This window comes from Xenopus laevis, chromosome 4S, assembly GCF_017654675.1.
Source record: "Xenopus laevis strain J_2021 chromosome 4S, Xenopus_laevis_v10.1, whole genome shotgun sequence".
NCBI lineage: Eukaryota > Metazoa > Chordata > Amphibia > Anura > Pipidae > Xenopus > Xenopus laevis.
In genome coordinates, this window is record NC_054378.1 from 93,475,177 (window position 1) to 93,496,685 (window position 21,509).

General features: G+C 36.7%; 1 protein-coding gene across 1 annotated transcript in view; it reads left to right on the forward strand.

Annotated features, from left to right (window-relative positions):
* Positions 1 to 7,644: 7,644 nt before the first annotated feature.
* Positions 7,645 to 21,509, forward strand: part of atf7ip.S (activating transcription factor 7 interacting protein S homeolog) — a 71,246-nt gene continuing 57,381 nt past the window's right edge. Inside the window, exon 1 of the mRNA XM_041561581.1 lies at positions 7,645 to 7,669. The gene's annotated coding sequence lies outside the window, so the exon portion shown is untranslated. The remainder of the gene's footprint in view (positions 7,670 to 21,509) is intronic.

A 21,509-nucleotide genomic window follows, 5' to 3' on the forward strand; every position in this document is an offset into this window, starting at 1 on the left:
ACTAAATACAAGTCAGACATTATACAGCTGCACCATTTGTACCAATGCAATGATTTGTATTTAATATAACAGTACACAAGACTGTTGCACATACAGATAATACATTTAATAACCTTTCCTAATGAGTGTTTCAGTCCTCGGACACTCTTCAATAGTTAGATGTAGACTAGTGATGGGCGAATTTGTCCCATTTCGCTTCGCCATGAATTGTGCGAAATTCGTGAAACTGGCAAAAAATACGCCCATCACTAATATAGACAGTTCTAAGTGTAATAGATGACATTTAGACCTATAGTAAGTAATGGCTGATTGCCCCACTGATGCCTTCTGGGAGATCTTCTGGAATTCTGGCTGGTCAGTTTAACACTTGATTAATTTTATAAAAAATTGGCACACAATAATTTATTTTAGCATAATGAAAAAATATGTCATTCTAAGCAGCTTTGCCAGGTTTATTAACCTTAAGTTTTCAGTGGTTTTAAAATTATTAGTAAAGGTACTTGCTATTTAAAGCAGCATCTATCTGGCTGTTTCTATTTTCTGCACTGCTGGTTTCGACTCCTGAAACAATGTAGCCGAAGCTGATTAACAGACCTGGAGAAGAACAGGCTTCAAAAATCAGAACCAGAGAAAAGAAAGGAATACATGAATACTGCTTTCAGTTAGAAATAACTTTAAAGAGATACTGATGCCAGAAAATAAACTTTTTTTTATATCTATCATAGCATTGTCTTTGAATGCTATGTATACTTTTGCCTGTTGCTTTTACATTACCTTACTTACCCCCATCCCATGTTCCTCTATGAGGGGGTTGCCATAGTTTTGCAGCAGGAGTCTGTTAGCAGTAGAAACCATTACTCACAGGTTAAAGGAACAGTTCAGTGTAAACATAAAAATTGGGTAAATAGATAGGCTGTGCAAAATAAAAAAAAAATTCTAATTTAGTTAGTTAGACAAAAATGTAATCTATATGTATCTATTATAATAGCCAGAACTCAACTTCCTGCTTTTCAGATCTCTAACTCTGAGTTAGTCAGTGACTTGAAGGCAGGGGGGGCACATGGGACATAACTGTTCAGTGAGTTTACAATTTCAGCTTAGATTCAAACACAAACAGTTATGACCCATGTGCAGAAAGTAGTGTTCTGGCTATTATGTCCAGTCACTCCAGCCTTTATAGATTACATTATTTGGCTAAATAACTGTATTGGAAACAGCCTTTCTATTTACATAGTTTTTATTTTTATACTGAACTGTTTCTTTAAGAAGGGACAGTCAGGTTGAAAAAAACAGTCACGTTTAGAAACACTTACAAAAGCAAAACTATCAGGAAAAAAACATCGTCATGACTTAAAGTTAACTTTTAATGTAGATTAATATTTTGAAAATAAAACTTTCAGTGTCAGTATCAGTATAAAGCCAATGAAAATGTTTATCATTTAGGAAAGTTGCTTAGAACCCCCTTTAAAGGACGTAACCCCCACCCACAAAAATGTAATCAGTGAAACACCTTTTGAAATCTTTAGATAACTTTAGATAACTGGTTGTTAAAAGTTTAACAGTAAGGCTGCAGCATCCCCTTAATCACTTAGAAATCCTTCTCCTCCTCTAACCCACTCTGCTCCCTCCCTCGGGAATTTACTTTGGCCGTTGGCTCATGGGCATGCTCAGTTCTTCACAGCTCAGATGACTAAACACACCTTCCAGTCTAACAGCCAATGAAGAGATAGTATTGCTAGTTCCCATAGAAACTCTAGAATCCTGATACTATTTTGTCTCCTATCCACCTCTCCTAAACTCAGCTTAACCATTACAGTGCTCAACCCCAGCAGAACTTTTTATCAAAGTATGTGCCTGTGTAAATCTGCATTCTGCATTGCATGAACCTTACAGCATACATGTCTCAATGTTACTGATGATGTGTCAGGGGGAAAATGGCCACTGGTTGAAAGCTGTTATTTGTTTTAGGAAAATGTGATGGTGCTGGAAAATGGAGGGGGTATATGCAGTACAAATGATGTGGCTTAGGTGGGGAAGATCTGCCCAACTTATATACATGGAGGGAAAATGTAGACTTTACATATCCTTTAAAATGGGAAAGTAGGAAAAGGAAGAGTAGTGACGGCAACTAAATTGACTTCCCTAGGGAAATTAAAATTAGATAAAAATAGATGACTGTGGGTTAAACCCACAGACTTTCTTATTTGCTTTTAAAACGTTTGTGACCAAAATGTTCTCTTCATTTTTACAGTTTTGTTCCTGTTTCTCCTAAAGGGGTTGTTCACCTTCAAACAACTAGTTGTTTTCAGATAGATCACCAGAAATAATGACTATTTGCAGTTGCTTTCTATTTTCTATGTGTGATCATTTTTCTAATATTGAAGTGTAAAGTATAATTTTTCAACTTTTAAAGCAGATCTGGGAGGGGGGTCGCCGACCCTGTAAACTGTTTTAAATTGATACTTTTAGTTGATACATTACTTATCTTTGTCCCTGCTGAGCAGAATCTCTGGGTTCCATTACAGGCAGCTGTTAGAATTGATACAATCAGGACCGCCATCAGAAATTGCAGGGCCCCATACAACCAAATTTCCTGGGCCCCCTGGGCTGCACCCACCGCAAGCCCCACCTACAGGTCTGCCCTCCCCACCCCACAGGTCTGCCCCCCCACCACACAGTAAAAAAACAAAAAAAATATTGGTGGCTAGGGTTCCCACATGTTAATAAAAATAAAAAGATATTGGTGGACAGGGAACCCCATAAAAAAAAATTTTGTGGCCAGGGCCCCCCATTAAGAAATATTGGTGGCCAAAATTGGTGGTCAGGCCCCCCCCCACATTATGAGAATATTGGTAGCCAGGGCCCCTTAAACGTCCATGCCTTCCCGAAGTCAGCAGCTCTCAGAAAGAAGGGGGGCCCGGCTAATCAAGTAAGTGTGGCGTGGCTGGGCCCCCTTACCCTCGGGGCCCCCTACAACTCTCCCCCCTGTCCCCCCCTGATGGCTGCCCTGGATACAATAGTTGCTAATACTACAGAGATGCTGCTGAGAAATGTATCAACTAAATGTTACAAAATTGTATCAGATAAGAGTCTGCAACTGAATTACTGATCAGAGACACGAACATTCAAAGTGAAACTTAGATTTTGTAAAAGCAGTAAATAATAAATAATGGAAAGTAATTGAAAAAAGACTTTATTTCTGAGGAATAATCTAAAAACAACTGAACTGAAAAAAAAGTGTTTGGAAGGTGAACAACCCCTTATCAACAGTTGTTCTTTTTGCCTCTAAAACGTTCTCCCCATATTTTGCTTCACGACTGTCACATGTGCTGGGCAGATGGAAGCAAACTGCTATCTGCAGCCGTCAGTTACATGGGCAGTTCCTGCTCGTACATACATGGCTTTTTTTCTTCCCAACCTGACAGGCTCTTCCCTCCCCCACAACTCAAGAACACATGGCTGTGAGTTAGGCCAGGCGACTGCCTTTCCCTTGTGAAATATGAGACCAATTTCTTTACCCTGTGGGTTCACTCAGGGACCCAACCCGTTCTTAAGTAAAGCTCCATCTAATAACACAAACCTCTGAAAATGTTTCTGTGCTTTACAGAGAAATGAGGACACATACAGATAATTAGCTATAGTCTTAAAGCTACACTGCCACAAAATAATTTTGCCTTTTCATAACACAGTATATGAAATCTGGATCGACTAGCAGTTAGGCAGGTTAAAAAAAAGTTAAAAGGTTGAACTTGATGGACATGTGTCTTTTTTCAACCTAACTTACTATGTTACTATGTTAAACCCCCAAAATAAATACTAAAGCAACAGTTTCTCTTTGATCTCCTGCACTGACGCCAGAAAAAGATATAAAGTTCCTGAAACTTAATTAAAATAAGAGGCTTTTTGGAAGAGAGCTGCAAAGCTGCACTTCGGTACATGTGTAAAAATGTAAGATAGTAAAAGATTGAACAGCACCACCAACTCTTCAAATGGTTAAAAAGCCTTTATTTATGCTTTTGTGGGCATCACCGCACAAAAGCATAAATAAAGGCTTTTTAACCATTTGAAGAGTTGGTGGTGCTGTTCAATCTTCTACTACACAGTAAGTGGCCATTGTAGAACGTGTACCATCTCCAAAGAAAGGTGAGAATCGATGTGCTGACTACTCTTCTCCTAAAAATTTAAGATAAGCAAAGAAACATTTGTAACTACTTAAAATAAGCAGGTCTCTTGGGGAAACAGTGATTCATATCAAAACATGACCCTAAAACTCTTAGAAATGTGCTCAACCTTTCATAACTTGCCAAATTTTGTAAAATGGACATGGCAATTAGGGGGTGTGGCCATAAAATGGACATGGTCAAACATTTTTGTTACGCTACTTGCGGCTGATGTTTTTGTCCCTCTTTAAATGCTTCAAATATTGGGAGGTATGTGCATGTGTGCCCTTGGTTTGTTTGTGTGAACCATGTATCGTAGGATTCCAGGGGGCGGCCCTTGTTTCTTTAAATGGTAATTTTCTATTTAGGATTATTTATGGTTTATTTATATGAGGCAGAGTTTTGCATATGAGCTGTTTTATGTAAGATATTTTTATAGAGACCTATATCAGGGGGTATAGTTTCAGTCAAAAATATTATTTTCCTTTGCTTTCTTGCTCAAGAACAGCTTGAAAACCAAAAAGATTGTGTTTTTCTGAGTTTAGGAACATTTTTATATTATTAAGGAGATATTTGTGTCAGTATCTTTGTTTGTTGAATTTGATTTCTAAAGCCTTGGTTCATTTTCCGAGAAAGTACAAGAAAAGATAGGAAACACAATTAAAGAATTTAAACATCAGTAATTGTTCCCTTAATGATTTTAGCTGTAACCAGAAAGTGAGACTGTTTTTTTTTCAGCCACAAAAGACACTGTGCCTCTTTGTTTATCAGGAAAGAGTTCACAGCTGCTGCCTTGTGCGGTTCCAGCCGGCTCAGACCGGTTCCAACCAGCTTAAACTGGTCTTCATCTTAAGCACCGGCAGCAGCTAGCCGGAATATGCGGCACGGACTATGTTGAGAAGTGGAATCAGATGTGTTTTAGTCAGCAGCCATAGCAGCCCTGGCCTGCAGCACATAATATAATCTGTTCTCTCTGCCATGTGCTGCCTGTCAACACTAAAGCAACATGCCCCTTTTAAGTATTTTACACATGGTGTTAAATCATATTTATGTCAGGATTTTTATTCCACAATATGCAAAAGAAATATACGCTCCTTAGACTTACGTGAATGCGCAACTAAGCAGATATTTCTGGGGTACGTGCGATGGCTGCCTTTCAGCCTCATCTGAGGTGGCTCCTTTCTCGACTGCCAAGAACAAACATGTGGCACAGTGTAAGAGGCCCTGTTGAAACTAGTTGAAACAGTGTGTTCAGTCCATCAGCATGCCACATACATGAATATGTAAAACTAATATAATCCCATCTGGGAAAGGTAACCTTGGTCATGCCAGCTAAACTACAACTCCCAAATGCCCTGTCAGGAAAGGGGATCTCATAAATGTTGTAGCTCCACAGGAGCTGAACCACACAAGAGAATGCCACATTATCATATAAAGCAGTACAAGTCAATTGAAAGCTATTGAAAAAGGGATTTCCTAAGGAAGATTTGTCATGTTTGCTGCACAATTGCTGTATATGCATGCTTAACAATAAGAAAGCATTCAATTTTTTTCTCATCTGATTTTCCATGACAGGATTTCATTTGTACCAGCCCACAAAATCTTCATCTGTTGTTTGTGGTGCAGACAAATCTGTCAGAGCAAAGTCTGCCGTGTAGTCCAACCCCAACTGTTCCTATGCCAGATATTTGCTATACTTCATAACAGAGTGGTCTGGAAAAGCCACATCACATGGCGTGACAGCAGCCAGAGCAGAACTGCAGTGGGAGCTGATGATAAATTGCAAAGCTGAGTTATACGCTAGAAGCAGGACTCTGGCTTCTTGCTGCAGAACGGATAAAGCACAGAGGAAATCCACACCCTACCACATTTCAATGATTTGCTATATTTAGGGGGAGGGATGAAGTCTTACAGAGAAAGTGCAGCAAAAAATAAACACTGCTTCATATAGCAACAGTAACATTCATATTCTTTGGCAAATACGGCGTATTCTTTTTCCACCTTTCAAATCGGGGTCACCGACCCCATCTATAAAACAAATGCTCTGTAAGGCTACAAATTCAATGTTATTGATACTTTTCATTAGTCATTTGTGTATTCAGGCCCTTTACTATTAATATTCCAGTCTCCCATTCAAATCAATGTATTGATAGCCCCTTTAAAAAGAAAAAGCTAATTTTTCAGATGCCTATATGTAACACTACTTACTACCCCCATCACCTTTCACTCTCTTTCCGAGATTATAGATTCTTTCTGACAGGAGCTCATTCCAATGGTATTTTACATTTCTAATTTCTTATCTAATTAATTCTGTTACTATGTATTAACTGAAAGCACTACACAAAGGTATGGGACTATAGAAATACAATCTATATAATGCAGGAATGCAGAGGATTATTATTATTATTATTATTAACATGTATTTATATAGCGCCAACATATTTTGCAGCTATGGATGGAGAGGGAATAATATTTTATAGCAAAGGATTGTTGCAGAAAAGATAAAGATAACGTTGCACTATGTAAATATGGAGAAGCACCCAAAAATGACTGTGCCTTTTCACATTGAATTGACAATTTCATTGAAAACACTCTAATTCTACTCTTTGGGCCAAAAACTGACTAGTTGTACTAACAGAGAGAGGCATTTTACATTAAAGTCAATGGCAGATGGCAGTCCCCAATTATTATGCTTCTTTGATTACTGAGATATGCTAGCGGAAGAAACTGACCTTTGTGCCGCAATCAGTGCCCTATCTTACTTCACAGATATGCTGGGGTGAGAGGTAAGAAGGAAGGGCATTAACCAATTGTATTTTTCTGTAGCAAAAGTACTAAATCTAGTTCACACTACAACAGCTATTCAATGATAAATAGTTGGCAGAGATTAGTATGAACCAATCTGAATCTGCGATGGCAATGTGGTTTGGGAAGTGCATTTCCTCTGTATTCCTTGGTTCCTGCACTGCTAATCAAGAGTCTGCACCTGGCCTTCTATTGTCTGGCAGCAGAAAATTATGTTGAGCAGAAAAAACGTCATTGTATGTAAATTGGCGTTATACGACTTTCTGTCATAAACAGTTTTTATCACTTTTACCTCCAATTTTGGATTAATTCCACTTATCTTCACATCTGCCTTCACAAAACAGGGGTAATTTTACTCTGGAGTAGTAACCCAAAGCAAATAGCTTTAATTAGTTAACAGCAGCTGACTAACGAAAGCAAAATGTAATTGATTGCTGCACTGGAGTAAAAATGCACACCTGTTTTATGAATACCCCATGATAACTGGACAAGAGTCAAATTTTAAATATTCTTTTTAACTTGAATGAGTTAATTAGTAATGCACTGATGGAGAACGATCCACCTGTGCTGAAACACAGAGATACTTAAAAATGTGGTCTGTGTACACAACTAGGTTAGTGCTCTGGTTTTCAAACATACTGTTTGATCCTACCAACAATACATGATTTTTTTCCAATATTCATAAAGAAGCAAAGGTTGTTTAGGTAAGTCTTCACATTATTCTAAGAATTCAGTTCATTGCATTGCTGGAGCGCCCCTTGATTACAAATTCAGGTACTTTCTATCTGTTATCCAGAATGCTTGGGACCTAGGGTTCCCTGGATAATGGATCTTTCTGTCATTTGGATCACCATACTTTAAATCTGCTATTCAGTTAACTAAACTCAATAGGATTGCAGTAATCTCAAGAGCTTATTTTTAATTAATATGGTGGTAGGCTTTAAAATGTAAGTATTAATATTATAATTTATGTAGTAACAACATGTTCTGCTTTACACAGATTATATACCATTCACAAAAGTCCCTGCCCCAATGGAGTGAACCAGAATACAACACAGGCATTTTTAAAATGCAACATTTTTTTTACGCCACCCAAGTCTGCGACATTTGTTTTTAGCAGTGTTGCCAGTTTATATTTACCAGTTTACTCCAAAATATTTTTCTTTTTAACGTCAAGAAGTTGGATTATTGATTTTCTCAAATTTAAATCCATTTTACTGAATTTGGCATTATTAATACCAGCAAAATGTAGTGAATAGTGCCAAACAATCAAATTCAAACCTCTTTTTATTGCCTGCCTATTTCTTATATACCGGTAAGATGACTGTGGCATGGCTGATACGTTTTCCACAGCATGTACTGCTGTAATTACTGATCAGCCAGGTAGCTTTTGTGTTTGTGTTATAAAGAGATGAGGCGACAACTGTACCAATTGGCACAAGAGAAGTTAAATTTAAAAGCAAACTATTTCATACCGAAAAGAGAATTGAACCAGTTTGAGTGGGCTTTTCTCCTTTATTGCTATTGGACATTATTATCCTTTATGTAGTGCCAACATATTCCACAGCACTGTAGAATTAGGAAGTAAATTCTGATTATGAAGGGCCCTAGTGAAAGAGAAAGGGAAACAACCCTGCTCAAACTAACACATACTACTTTATACCTACGAGGCAATTATGTGATGAGTGAACCAAAAAGTGCAAGTGCTTGTTTTGTCCACATAGCAGCCATAATATTTCCTTTTTCTAAATGCTCTGCAAAGTGGTTATGAGCAGTTCATACCTGTTTCTCTGCAGTGGAACATTCTCATGCAATGATTATGAGTTTAATAACAACCTGAACTTTTGGGAGTATTTAATTTCGAAGCAAAGGTGCCACACAGAAAAAAAAACGTAGAAGTAGGGCTGTGGCAATACATCATGAAGATCATAGTTCAGTCCATACCTTCTAGCATTTAAAAAATGCCCTGTTCTGCCCAAACTAATTTAATACAAACTGCATTGTGAAAGGGGCTTTAGGTTTTTCCCTTGGGCCAGTGCTTTAAGGAAAAAATATGCAACTTTCTGTTGTAGCACTGCCATGCTATCCTATGTTGCTTTCCCAGTAGTCCCTCATTTAGACAGACTTGTGCATGCACAGTAGTGTAAAGTCTATCATTTTTACATTACTGTGCAAGAAAAACATCCTCAGACCATTATTTCTCTTCCACCAAATTTTACAGTATGCATTACACATTCAGATAGGTAGTGTTTTCCTGAAATCTGCCAAACTTGAACTTCTCCATCAAACTGTCATATAATGAGGCACAACAAAACGTCCGAGAACAGGTTTTCACCGCTCCTGGCAATGCGTAGCATTGTATATGGTGACAGTAGGTTTAACAAGTGTTCCCATGAATAGCTGTTATGCTGAAGTGGCCTTTAGAGCAAGATTGAGGGGGTGGAATTCACAAAAATGTCAGTAAAGGAAAATGTATCAGCACAGACTTATGCACAGACCTATTTTCTGTCATTTTTCCACCTCTACCAACAGTGTTTTACTATAATGCTGTTATAAATTGTGCGTAGCCATGTGTCGCATGTACAACATTTTTGAGAATTAGCTGTATTCATGACATGTTTACAAACTTTTTGTTTCTGCCAAAATGACTCCACTAATGATAATGTCCAGTAAAAATGTTAATAGATTTATTTGGCTTATGTCTGTATTGAGAGAATTTTTGGATGCACAAAGTAAATTTTCACAACTCAATAACCATTTTTTACTGTGTATACAACACTCTTTAAAATGTTTACAACATTACAACAAATCTATAAAACAATAAGATAAACTTCTGCGGATTTGTTGTGCTTACAACATTTTTACAATTTGCCGACCCTTAGGGGCAGATTTATCAAGGGTCGAAGTGAATTCGAGGGAATTTTCGAAGTAAAAGAATTCGAAAAAAGTCTCTTTAAAAAAGACTTCGACTTTAATACTTCACCAAATTAAACCTGCGGAAGTGCTATGTTAGCCTATGGGGACCTTCTATAGCATTTTTCTACGTTTTTTGAAGTTGAAGTAAAATCGGTCGATCGTATGATAAAATCATTCGAATCGTTCGATCGAATACCCAAATTCGATGAAAAAAATTTGAATTCGAATACTTTCAAAGTATTTTTTACTTCGAAATTCGACCCTTGATAAATCTGCCCCCAAGTGTGTAGTTACCAACACTTTTGTGAATTCCCCCTCAGAGTTTTAGATAAGGGTATAGGAACTTTTGTTCATTTTATGTTAGCTAACCTGCAGATTATGAAATGGGCCCTAACAATATAGCAGCAGAAATACTACTATAATCTAATGGTTGTTGTTAAAATCTTGAATATATATATTTCATGTTATAAATTTAAAGATGCCAATGAAAATATTTGTTAATCCGAAATGCTATTTAAGGGGAGGAGCTTCTTTAGGTTGTGCAAATTAGGACTGTCTCAACACCCAGCAATGCTGAAAAGCACCTTATGCAATGTTTTTAATAGCCTGAGGCCTGGCAGTATTTTTGCACCATAAGGATCGATCTTAAAAAAACTGTTAAACATAGCAAACAAACAAATGCAAAGCCCATTATTGATAATGATGAAGTCTAAAGACATAAGTATGAGCTAACCTTTCAGATCTCAACTGTGGGAGATTAATATTTGTTCTATATGTGGAGCCTTATTAGCCTCTTTTCTTTCCCTCTACCAGCCTTTGTCTGTAGGCCCCTCCCGCTCTGTCTGCTGTATGTGGTCTCCATGGTTACCAGGTTTATAATCCCCAAGGACACAGTAGAAATTGGTGCAGTCCATAAAAATAAAAGGCAAGGAGTAAAGATTGGCAAATCATAGCTGTAGCAGCTGTGTGAGATACATTGTTCATACAAGAACTTAAATTCTAGCTCTAACCTGAAAGCTGTTTATTGCAGTTATTGGTCTTGTTCTAAAGCTATTTCCATTAGAGATAATCATAAATCATGTACTCTTGCTACATAATGATCCTGCCTCTTTCAGCAGGATACTATCTCAACAAGGTAGTAGTTTTGTATATATGTGAGAATTATTAATACTGCCCTGAACATTATTACAGTATGTTCAATATATTAACAAAGGTTGGGACAAAAAACAGGAAAGTATGGGGCGTATTTAATGACATTGAAGACAAACATCAGCAGTGATCTTTGATTTTGTGCTGGTTCAAATCTATAGAAAAATGATAATTATATGCTGGAGTGAATATAAATTGCCAGTCAAAAAGGCCATAGTTACTAGGATAATGCCCCGAGTTCCAAGGGCACATGCGTCAAAAAAATAAAAATATCCCATAACGCCAAAATATCATAAAAAGCTTATTTTTATTCAAAATCCATATTAAAAGAATAGTCATACAGACCACCTGGTATTCCGCCTTCCTCGTTTCATACCCTCTGGTACTTAATCAAAGGCATTGATGGTACCAATTTAGATATTACTCAAGTGTCAGAGCAAGATTTTACATACACATTGCTATGGTTCTGTTCCTCGGTACCAAAAATACCAAAACAACTTCAAAATTGTAAAATCCAGTATGTAAACCCTTTAAAGGGGACCCGTCACCCAAAAAAATTATTCAAAATCCTATTTTATTACACTATATAAATGATTTGAATCTTGTTTTCTTCAGTCTGGGAATTCATAATTGTAACAAGCAGGTAGGAGCCATTTTGTGGACACTGTTATTAAGACAAGCCTTGTATCATCTCAAAATCTTGTTTGTGCACCAGAATGGGGGACGCGATGTGCACCCCCATGCACTGGCTACACAATTAAACAGTGAAGAGAATGGGGGAATGTGGGGAGAGCGGTGACATCTAGGAAGTGCTGAATGGAAAGTCAAAGTAATTGTCTGCCCTCCTCAATGCCTAGGCATAGAGGAGGGGCAGACAATATTTGATTGACAGCTGAGATTTTTAAATGAGCTTACAACAGCTATGAATGCTTTCATAAAAAATAGAAATTGGATTTCATGTTTAATTTTAAAAGGACTTTTATAATACAGATTTTTGTGTCTGGGTGACAGGTCCACTTTAAAAGGAATATAATAACGGTCAGTACCATAAAATACTAATATGTTTCAAGGGAAGTGCACTACTTATAATCAAATCCTTAATGGTTTACTGACTTCAATACCTTATATAAATAATCCGCAAGTATAGGTAAATATCTCTTAATAATATCCAAGATTGCATGAAACTTTTTACTGTACCTCGTAACAAAAGGGACCCTCTCAAAGTTCTCTGCCTGTTTCCTACCTGATTGCTCAATATTCAGTAGTTCTCTCCTCTCTTTTTTACCACTAACTGATGTCTAAAATCTTGATCAAGGAATCTTTCTCATGTCATCCGTCTGTTTATGAAAGCTCTGTCGAGCAGTTCCTGAGAAGTCTTAGGATTGTATACCACAATCAGATTTCTTGGATGGCAAGTTAATGCATGTAGAAGCATATTCCCACTGCAGGGTTTTTGATATATTGTTGTATGTATTTCTTTACCTACTGCCACTAATCCAAAAATTCAATAATCCTCTCTCTATATTCACTGGTAAATTTCAAATTTAGCTCATTCTGTGTATCTCATGAATAAAAGCTGCAAAGCTTTCCTGATCTCCTTGCCATATACAAAGTAGGTCATCAATATATTGTAGGTACATTTTATCCCTTCATACCTGCAGGGGTCTCCTCCACCAACCCATGTCTAGGTTGGCATAGAATGGGGCAAATTTTGCCCCCATTTTGTCCCACATCTCTGCAGGTAAAAGCGAGAATTGAAAGTAAAATAGTTAGGTTCTAGTAAAAATCTGATAGATTCAAATCTAATTGCTGATTCAAATCGAATTACTGATTGGCTGCTATGGGCAACATCGCTGGTCATGTTTTTCTTCAATGTTAATAAATATGCTCCATATGCACTGTATTTTGTAAGTTGGTCCCTAAGTGCAGATAACTAACAGGCTGCCCAGAGCAACTGCTGTCAATCAACAGAGGGTGTTTTTGGAGGCACAGATCACTACAAAAGATCTCTGGTTTTGTAAGGATCATAGTTATCTTCTGTTAAGCATTCATTATGATTTTACATTCCAAGGTTTTGTATTTGTAAACCCGTTTTTACTGTTTTGGATCATAGTTGATACCTAAAATTATATATATATATATACAAACTGTACCATTTCCTTGCCATTAAAGTATATTGGAATTACTTTGCAAGCTGAGCTCAGAAGAAACAGTGCCACAGCTGAGATATTAGATAAAAAATAAAATAATAGTATACATAACATACCTCCCAACTGTCCTGTTTTTCACAGGACAGTCCCAATTTTGACAGCTCATTCCACAGTCCCGGATTGTTACTGAAATGTCCTGACTTTCCTTTTAATCTTCTGCAATAAACAGCCAGAAAAAGATACAAAGTTTCTAAAACTTAATTGGCTTTTGGCAGAAATCCCAAAATACATGGCAGATGCATTTAGATACATTTGTAATAATTTAAGACAAGCAAAGAAACAATTGTCACAATTTAAGATAAGTAGGTCTCTTGGGGAAACTGTGACTTGCAGCTTAAAGTGCAATTCACCTTCATTAGCAAAACTATAATAACACATAAAACCACAGAAATCAGTTCAAACTTTTATACCCTGCCAATTTTTGTAAAATGAACATGGTAATTATGGAGTGTGGCCACAAAATGGGCATGGTCCAAAATGTTCACCACGCTCCATGCAGCAAGTCCCTCTTTCTATTTCCAAAATGTTTGGAGGTTTGCCATAATAGTATATAAGATGTCATATAATTCTTATATTATGCATTATAGGGGCCTACTTATCATGCTGTGTAGTTTAAATACATCACACACTGTCGTCTGATCTTCAGGTATTGCTGCGTACTGTATATGCAGGAAATTTGAGCAGCGGCTCCTTGAAAAGGCTGAAATGCACTGGAATTTACTTTCAATCTAAACTTTTCTCATTGGCATTTTTATTGTCAAGAAATAACATCAATTATATTACATCTATATATAATATGTAGTATTATATATTACCTAATTAAGACATTGTGTATGTTGTAAGGGGGCACATATAGGACATAACTGTTCAGAAAGTTTGCTTTTGAATCTGAACTGCATGCTAAGGATCAAAACAAAACTAACTGAATAGGGATGTCCAATGTTGCTCTTCTTCAAGTCACTGAATAACTAAGGGGTTAGGGAGCTGCAAAGGAAGAAGTACTGTTCTGGTTATTATGTTCACTCCAGCCTTTATAGATTTCATTTTTGGCCATCTATATTAGAAATACTGTTTCTTTCGGACAGCCCATCTATTACCCAGTTAAATTTTTACAATAACTGTTTCTTTAAAGGACAAGGAAAGGATTATGAATAGTTAAACTTCTGGAGCATTGTATTTCTTACTCACTATGCTGCTTCAAAATTCAGTATTAGCCCTAAATCCCCCCTTAACTTTGCTCACATCAGCTAACTTAATTTCCATCTGATCTAAATCAAGCCTGCACACAGCAAGGGATTAAGCCCACAATCTTGCCAATAGGAAACAAAGCTTGATGTTTACTTGGTGACACAAGAAACCAAGGCTTAATCAGATGTGGTAAACTCACTTCAAAATGGTTTGCATTTCTGCTGGAAACAAGTGAGGTAATAGTACTTTTTTATGGGTTTTAGGGGAGCACCACTTGGAAAATATATAGGGGCACATTTACTAAGCTCGAGTGAAGGAATAGAATAAAAAATACTTTGAATTTCGAAGTATTTTTTTGGCTACTTCGACCTTCAACTACGAATCGAACGATTTGAGCTAGAAATTGTTCGACTATTCGATAGTCGAAGTACTGTCTCTTTAAAAAAAACTTCGACCACCTACTTCGCCACCTAAAACCCCCCTAAGGTCCCCATAGGCTTTCTAGGCAATTTCTGATTGAAGGAATTTTGTTCGTTCAATGGATTAAAATCCTTCGAATCGTTTCATCAGTTAATTCGAACAATTATTCCTTTGATCGTACAATCGAACGAATAGTGCTAAATCCTTCGATGTCAAAGGATTTAACTTCGAGGGTCGAATATCGAGGGTTAATTAACCCTCGATATTTGACCATTAGTAAATGTGCCCCATAGTGTGTTTTTTTTCCTTCTCCCAGCTTTATATATCGTGTTCTTATTTGAAAGGGTATTTTCTTTTCTAAAATTTTTGTTTGCCATCTAGCAGCAGGGAAAAGGTTGTACTATTAAGAAGAGATCGAGTCATTGGCTTAAATATAGTAAAAGAACTACTGTATATGATATTGCAGTGAAAAAAAATGTGAAATGATTTCCCAGATGAATTTTGAACATTTCATGGTTTCACTTTATTGTCATTAATAGCTTAATCGTCTTAATTTTAAGAAAATTTAAATAAACAACAAAGTAATTATTAATTCAAATAACAAAAATTCATAATAACCAATCTGAAATAATTTGTATTATATGCCTGAAAAACACCTGTGTGCACCAGTATCAAATATCTATAGTTTTCTGGAGATTCTTAACTTGATTTGATACATCAAAAGCCATCAGCAGTACATTACCAAATGTTCAAAGTACTGCTCCAGAAATCAGAAAAAGGGGCTGATTTATCAAGTTCAATTTTACTTTTTACCATGAATGTTCTGTTATTTATAAAGTGCATGAAAAACTCAAAACTTTGGCATCTGAAAGCTTAAATGGTCTTGTCAATAGCAGAAGTCAATAGGAACTGTTCTAGGAAAACATTAATGTGGTTTGTTTAATTGTTTTTCACATTTTTGTGTAAGTTTAGAGCCCCATTGAAAATTAAGAAAACCAAGTCAATATATTTTTCACTGTTTTAGTAATACATGTTTTTTTATTTGTTTTTATTAATAAATAAGTTACCAACCAAGTTTTATATCAATTTGGGTTTATTTGCAGTATTTTGACCAATTCTGAAATTGCATACAAACTGTGCAGTTTTCAGCAACTTATCTCCCACATTCTTTTATACAAAGATAAAACATCCTAAATATAAATTCCAGGTTTTTTTTTAACTATTTGGTTATCCTAATCATATTGGACATTTAAGTATGCGGAATGTAGAGACCCCAAGTATATTAACCTCAGAAAACCATATTTAAATTACACTTAAATGTATACACCCCAGAGTTTTCAATTTAAAAATAGCATTTCTAAAACTTACCTTCAATGCCTGAATTTTATAACATCTTATTTCCTATGAACAAAGGAACATTAGGACTCCTCTCAATCATTTGTTACCCAATATGCATAGGAACTATATTAACTGTTGAAGCCTTGAAATGAATATACTGAATATAAAAACAATAAAAATAAAAACAATCAAAGCATTAAAAAAATACAGCCCAATTAGATCAGTGGTCAAAATCCCAGTTCCACTACTCTCACAGCGCCATTGACTTTTTATGGGTCCAAACATAGAAAGAGCAATGCAGAACTGAAAATGCAATAACGTCACTTAGGGGGTTATTTACTAAGCCCCGAATGCAAAAATCATGAAAAATTTTTGATTTTTTTTATAAAATTGGGCTTTTAAAAAACTCACAAATTTTTCAGAATTTATTAAACCCCGAGGCTGGAAAACTCTGAAACTGAAATCCCAGCATCGCAGACCTGTCGAGGTTGTATATAAGTCAATGGGAGAAGTCCCAATGATTTAATTAATTTGGGCTGGGTCTCGTGCCAAACCCCAAATTTTTCTGAGGTTTCGGGCAAAAATCTGAGGTTTCGGGTGAAACCTCCTAAAACTAGTGAAAATCTGAGTATTTACCGCAAACCAAATTTTCAGGAAAATGTAATAATAAATAAGCGTTAAAAACCCGATCGGCTTAGATCGGAGTTTGTAGCAGCCGATATTGAGATAATATTCATCACAAATTTAGAAATTGCGTTTACCATGCTGTGTAACATTTGAGAAAAACATTACCATTGATGTTGTCCATAGCAACCAATCAGATATTTTGTTTTCTTGTAGGTTACTGTTGAAATCGAATTGTTGATTGGTTGCTATGGGCAACATCACCGGTGATGTTTTACACAGCTTGATAAATAAGCTCCTATGTGTGTGAAACACTAACAAGGAGCATATAAGCTAGTTTCTTTATAAGATAGATTTTGAGAAAGCTAAAATAATCTAAACACTGCACTAGAACGGTTTAAATCCTTACTGCTTCAACACAATATTGAGCATAATCACCAGTTTTTTACAAATCCAATGCGTAGTTTGTTCATGTCAGAACAAACTACGCATTGAGCAAAAGTCAGATTTTATCTCATAAAAATCTGCATCTGCATCTGACAGTCATGTTACGTCCGTGTAGTTAACACATCAGAATTTTGTATCTTTTTCCGTCATATATTGACCCATGCAACTACATACGGCTTGTAGAATGAAATCTGCCAATCCAACACCTTCTTCTGCCAATGCATGATCAAAATGTGCACTCACTATTACTTCATACTTACAGATCGTCACATTAAAACAATTTAGAGTTCTGCAAGCAAGTGTCACTAATCACTAAGCTGGGTGATCCACTATCAGCAATTTAAAAATCATTACTGTTAAAAAGCATGGTGAGGTTATTAACAATAGGAAAAAAATGAAGTAGGAACAAATGTATAGCTTTGTTTGGTTAGTTTTAAGGGGGTACAGGTATGGGATCCTTTATATGGAAACCTATTATCCAGAAAGCTCAAAATTACAGGAAAGTTATGTCCTACAGATTGCATTTCAAGCAAATAAATTGCATTTCCTTTTTCTCTGTAATAATAAAACAGTACACCTTCATGTCGCCTTCATAAAGCATGAGAGCTGTGGACCAATAAGAATAAAGTAAGGGCAATGTAGGCAGTGAAATCAACTTGTAACCTTGTGACCCACTGATATGAATTATGCTCCTCACTCTCAGCTTGATCTGGAGAAAGTGAACAGGAAAAATGTGATTTAGGGTAATATAAAACTTGCAGTTTTGTACTTGAAAGTTTAAATGATTTTTGACAATATTTGGACTTGATGTTTGAAGTGTTTGATTTCTTTAGCAATTTTACTAGCAGTCCCTCGTTCCAATCTTCTGGCATGCACCCCAATCTCTTTTGAAAAGTGGGTGTAGATTTTCTGTGATAACATCAATATCCACCAAACTGAGCTCTGGTAGGATGTTGTCAAATCCTGGAGCCTTGTTTTCTTTTTATCTGTTCAATGACAGCTTCAATGTTATACTTTGCTGGTGCGTCTGTATCTATTACAAGTTCTTCTCTCCCTTCATCTTCAGGCTATTTAAGTGTCTCGTCCTCCCTGTTTGGTACATTAGTGAAATCTTCACCCAAACTGTCCAGTTTTCATAGGTTGGATCTGAGCAGTTCTCTTTTGGAGAGAGAAAGGGAAGGACTTTGTATTGCTTTTTCATATTTTCTGTGTTAGCTGCTGTTTCTGGTCTCTGGGCCAGATTGGATGGATTCTACTTGACCTGTTGGTTGGTTTGCAGCTTGAATTTCAGCTTTGCATAAAAGGTTTACAAGTCTAAGTAACATTTTGCTTTACCCAACTATTTGTAAATCAGTTAATAATGAAACGTATGAATCAAAAGTTACCTGGCATAGCTAAATTTATCTCACATTACCAAAATACAAACATATATTTCAACATTAAATTAAAACCTTCATGATAATTTCATATTAACAATCATATAACTTACATGTATAATGACTACAAACACATTTATCAAGATTCTGACTACAATCTCATACTGCAAATTAGTAATTTTGTAGTTTAAAAAAAACTCAATGTAAAATATATAAAATTATACATGGAATTTTATAGAAAAAAGTGCTGTGCATCTTTAAAAAAGATAATATAATTCAACAGAGAAAATGATATCTAAATCCTTGAGCTAGATGCCATTATAATCAAACTGGATGTCCACAGATGATAACCCTCTTCAAAGGTAGAAAACATTGTCTAGTCACCTATAGGCTGTACATTTTAAGAAGTATTCCTGGTGGTTAATTCTTTCATAAACAACCAAAAATGTAACTGTAACTGTTGGCAACCTAAATCCAGAACCGATGCCAAGCACCCTGGTCTCGGCTCGTGCTTCTGCCTGTAGCAGCCGCCTTTGGTCTCGGGAGGAGCCCTCAGCTACTCAGATGCCGCCAGGTCTTATAACGAGAGGTGCAAGGTGAAGGGTTCTGGACCAACAAAGGGGCACAACTGAATGCAAAGTCTTTAGGCAGAAGGTCGCGGTACAAGGAGTTTAGACAGAATCGTAGTCAGATCAGGCCGGGTCGAGGCAGGCAGAGTACAAACAAAGTCAGCCAGGCAAGGGTCAAAACCGTTGATCAATCAGAGGGGATTTAGCAGGATTGAAGTCAGATAACAGGCAAGGGTCAGGTTTAAGAAATCAGGATAGTTGAATAGCCAGGCAGAAGTCACAACAGGAATCAATCAGGATCAGAAAACAAATAGCTCAAAGCTCAAACACCACAGGATTAAACCTATCACTGGCAAAAGTCTGGAAGCCCAAATGAGCTATTTATATGATTCAAATTTTGCGCCATTGCACGCTGGCGTCATCACGCCAGTGCGCCTTTAAATTCTGCAGAAGCGCCCTGCACGCTCCCTAGGGAACAGGCGGTCCCCCCACTAGACCACCAGGTACGCTTGTTACAATAACTAAGGTATAGTAAGTTTATCCAAGATACTCCTAAAAAAACTCTTCAAGTAAATTGTGTGGTTTCACCCCCATTATTGGTTTTCCCCTAGAAGATTAATTTAATCTGCCTCTCCATGATTACCTGTAATAATTATGTAGACAACCTGTGGTCATTAATACAGTTCTGTCGATATATTTGCATAAAAAGGGCATTAATTCAAGAGATGAAAATATAAATATAGGTGTCTGGTAAGGCCTCAATTTGAGTAAGCAGTGGACTCCAAAAAAGATAGTAATGAGCTAGAAAGAGTGCAGGTAAACCAAAGAGGTAAAGGGGAGGCAGGATTTAAATTATGAGGGTAAACTGTAATGGTTGAGGTTGTTTCCTCTGGAAAAAGGATGCTTGCAGGAGGACATTATTAATCTTTACAAGTACATTACCCTAAAGACACATAGTGGGGCATATTTTTTCTCCTAAAAAAAGCACAAGAGGCCACCCCATTACAAAAGAGCAGTGATCCCCAACCAGTGGCTCGTGAGCAACATGTTGTTCTCCAACCCCTTGGATGTTGCTCCCAGTGGCCTGAACACAGCTGTTTCTTTTTGAATTTCTGACTTTAATTGAATAAAAATCATGTGTACTGCCTAACACAGCCTCCTGTGGGTTGTAAGTCCACATACGGGCAACCAGTAGTCAATCAAATCCAATATTTTGCACCGAGTGTCGTTCTTAAATCTACCAGGCAGCTGTTATCCTGTGTTACCTTCCCTTGTTCTGTTGTTTGGCTGCTGGGGGGGGGGGGGAGGGAGGGGTTGATATCACTCCAACTTGCAGTAAAAAGTGACTGAAGTTTATCAGAGCACAACTGACTGGGGAAAGCTGGGAAACTGACAATATGTCTAGCTCCATGTCAGATTTCAAAATTAAATATAAAAAACAGGTTTGCTTTATTGAGAAACAGATTTCAGTGCAGAATTCTGCTGGAGCAGCACTATTAACTGATGCATTTTGAAAAAAACATGTTTTCCCATGATAGTATCCCTTTAAAGAAGAACTAAATCTTAACTAAAGAAGTAGGGTAACCACATCCCTTTAGCAGGAAAATTCTGTGCCCCTAAACATATCACTGCAGCTCCCCATCATCTTTTCTGCTGATTCATTGCACATGTTCTGTGCAGCTGTCACTTACTGAGCTTAGGGACCGTCGCACAAGATACTAGTTTTTAAATGCATTTACGCAACTGTACAGCAACACTAGAGTTTACTGATCATGTTTCCCAGTGGATTAATTTTAACTGCATTGTTGTTGATCTCTGTTCCCATGGGTGCAGAGTTCAACACTGAATGCAATAAAAATGAAACGCAGAGCTGCATTGCATTACTAACTGCTTTGTGTACCTTTAGGGTTAAAAAATAGCAGATAACACATCACTCTCTGAGTTTCTGAAAGTCAGCAAAGACCTTGATTAATCTCCAGTTCTCACAAATTGTTTTAATAGTGGAAAATGTTTATACACCCTATTGTAAAAAATAAGAATATTATAAATTACTGAGGAATTCCATGACCATATAAAATCACAAGGCCTTTACGAGGTTACTTCTAATATCCACATATTTTCCAATAAGGGGTTCTTTATTTATTATAATACACAAGTTTGAGTGAGTCATGTGACAAAAATGACATCACTAAGAGCCGTTTATAAGGATATAATTTACAGGATATTCATGGCTCTTGTGTATTATATAGTGAATAAAGTACCCCCTTTTGTAAAATATAGGGATATTATAAGTTACCGAGGAGTTTC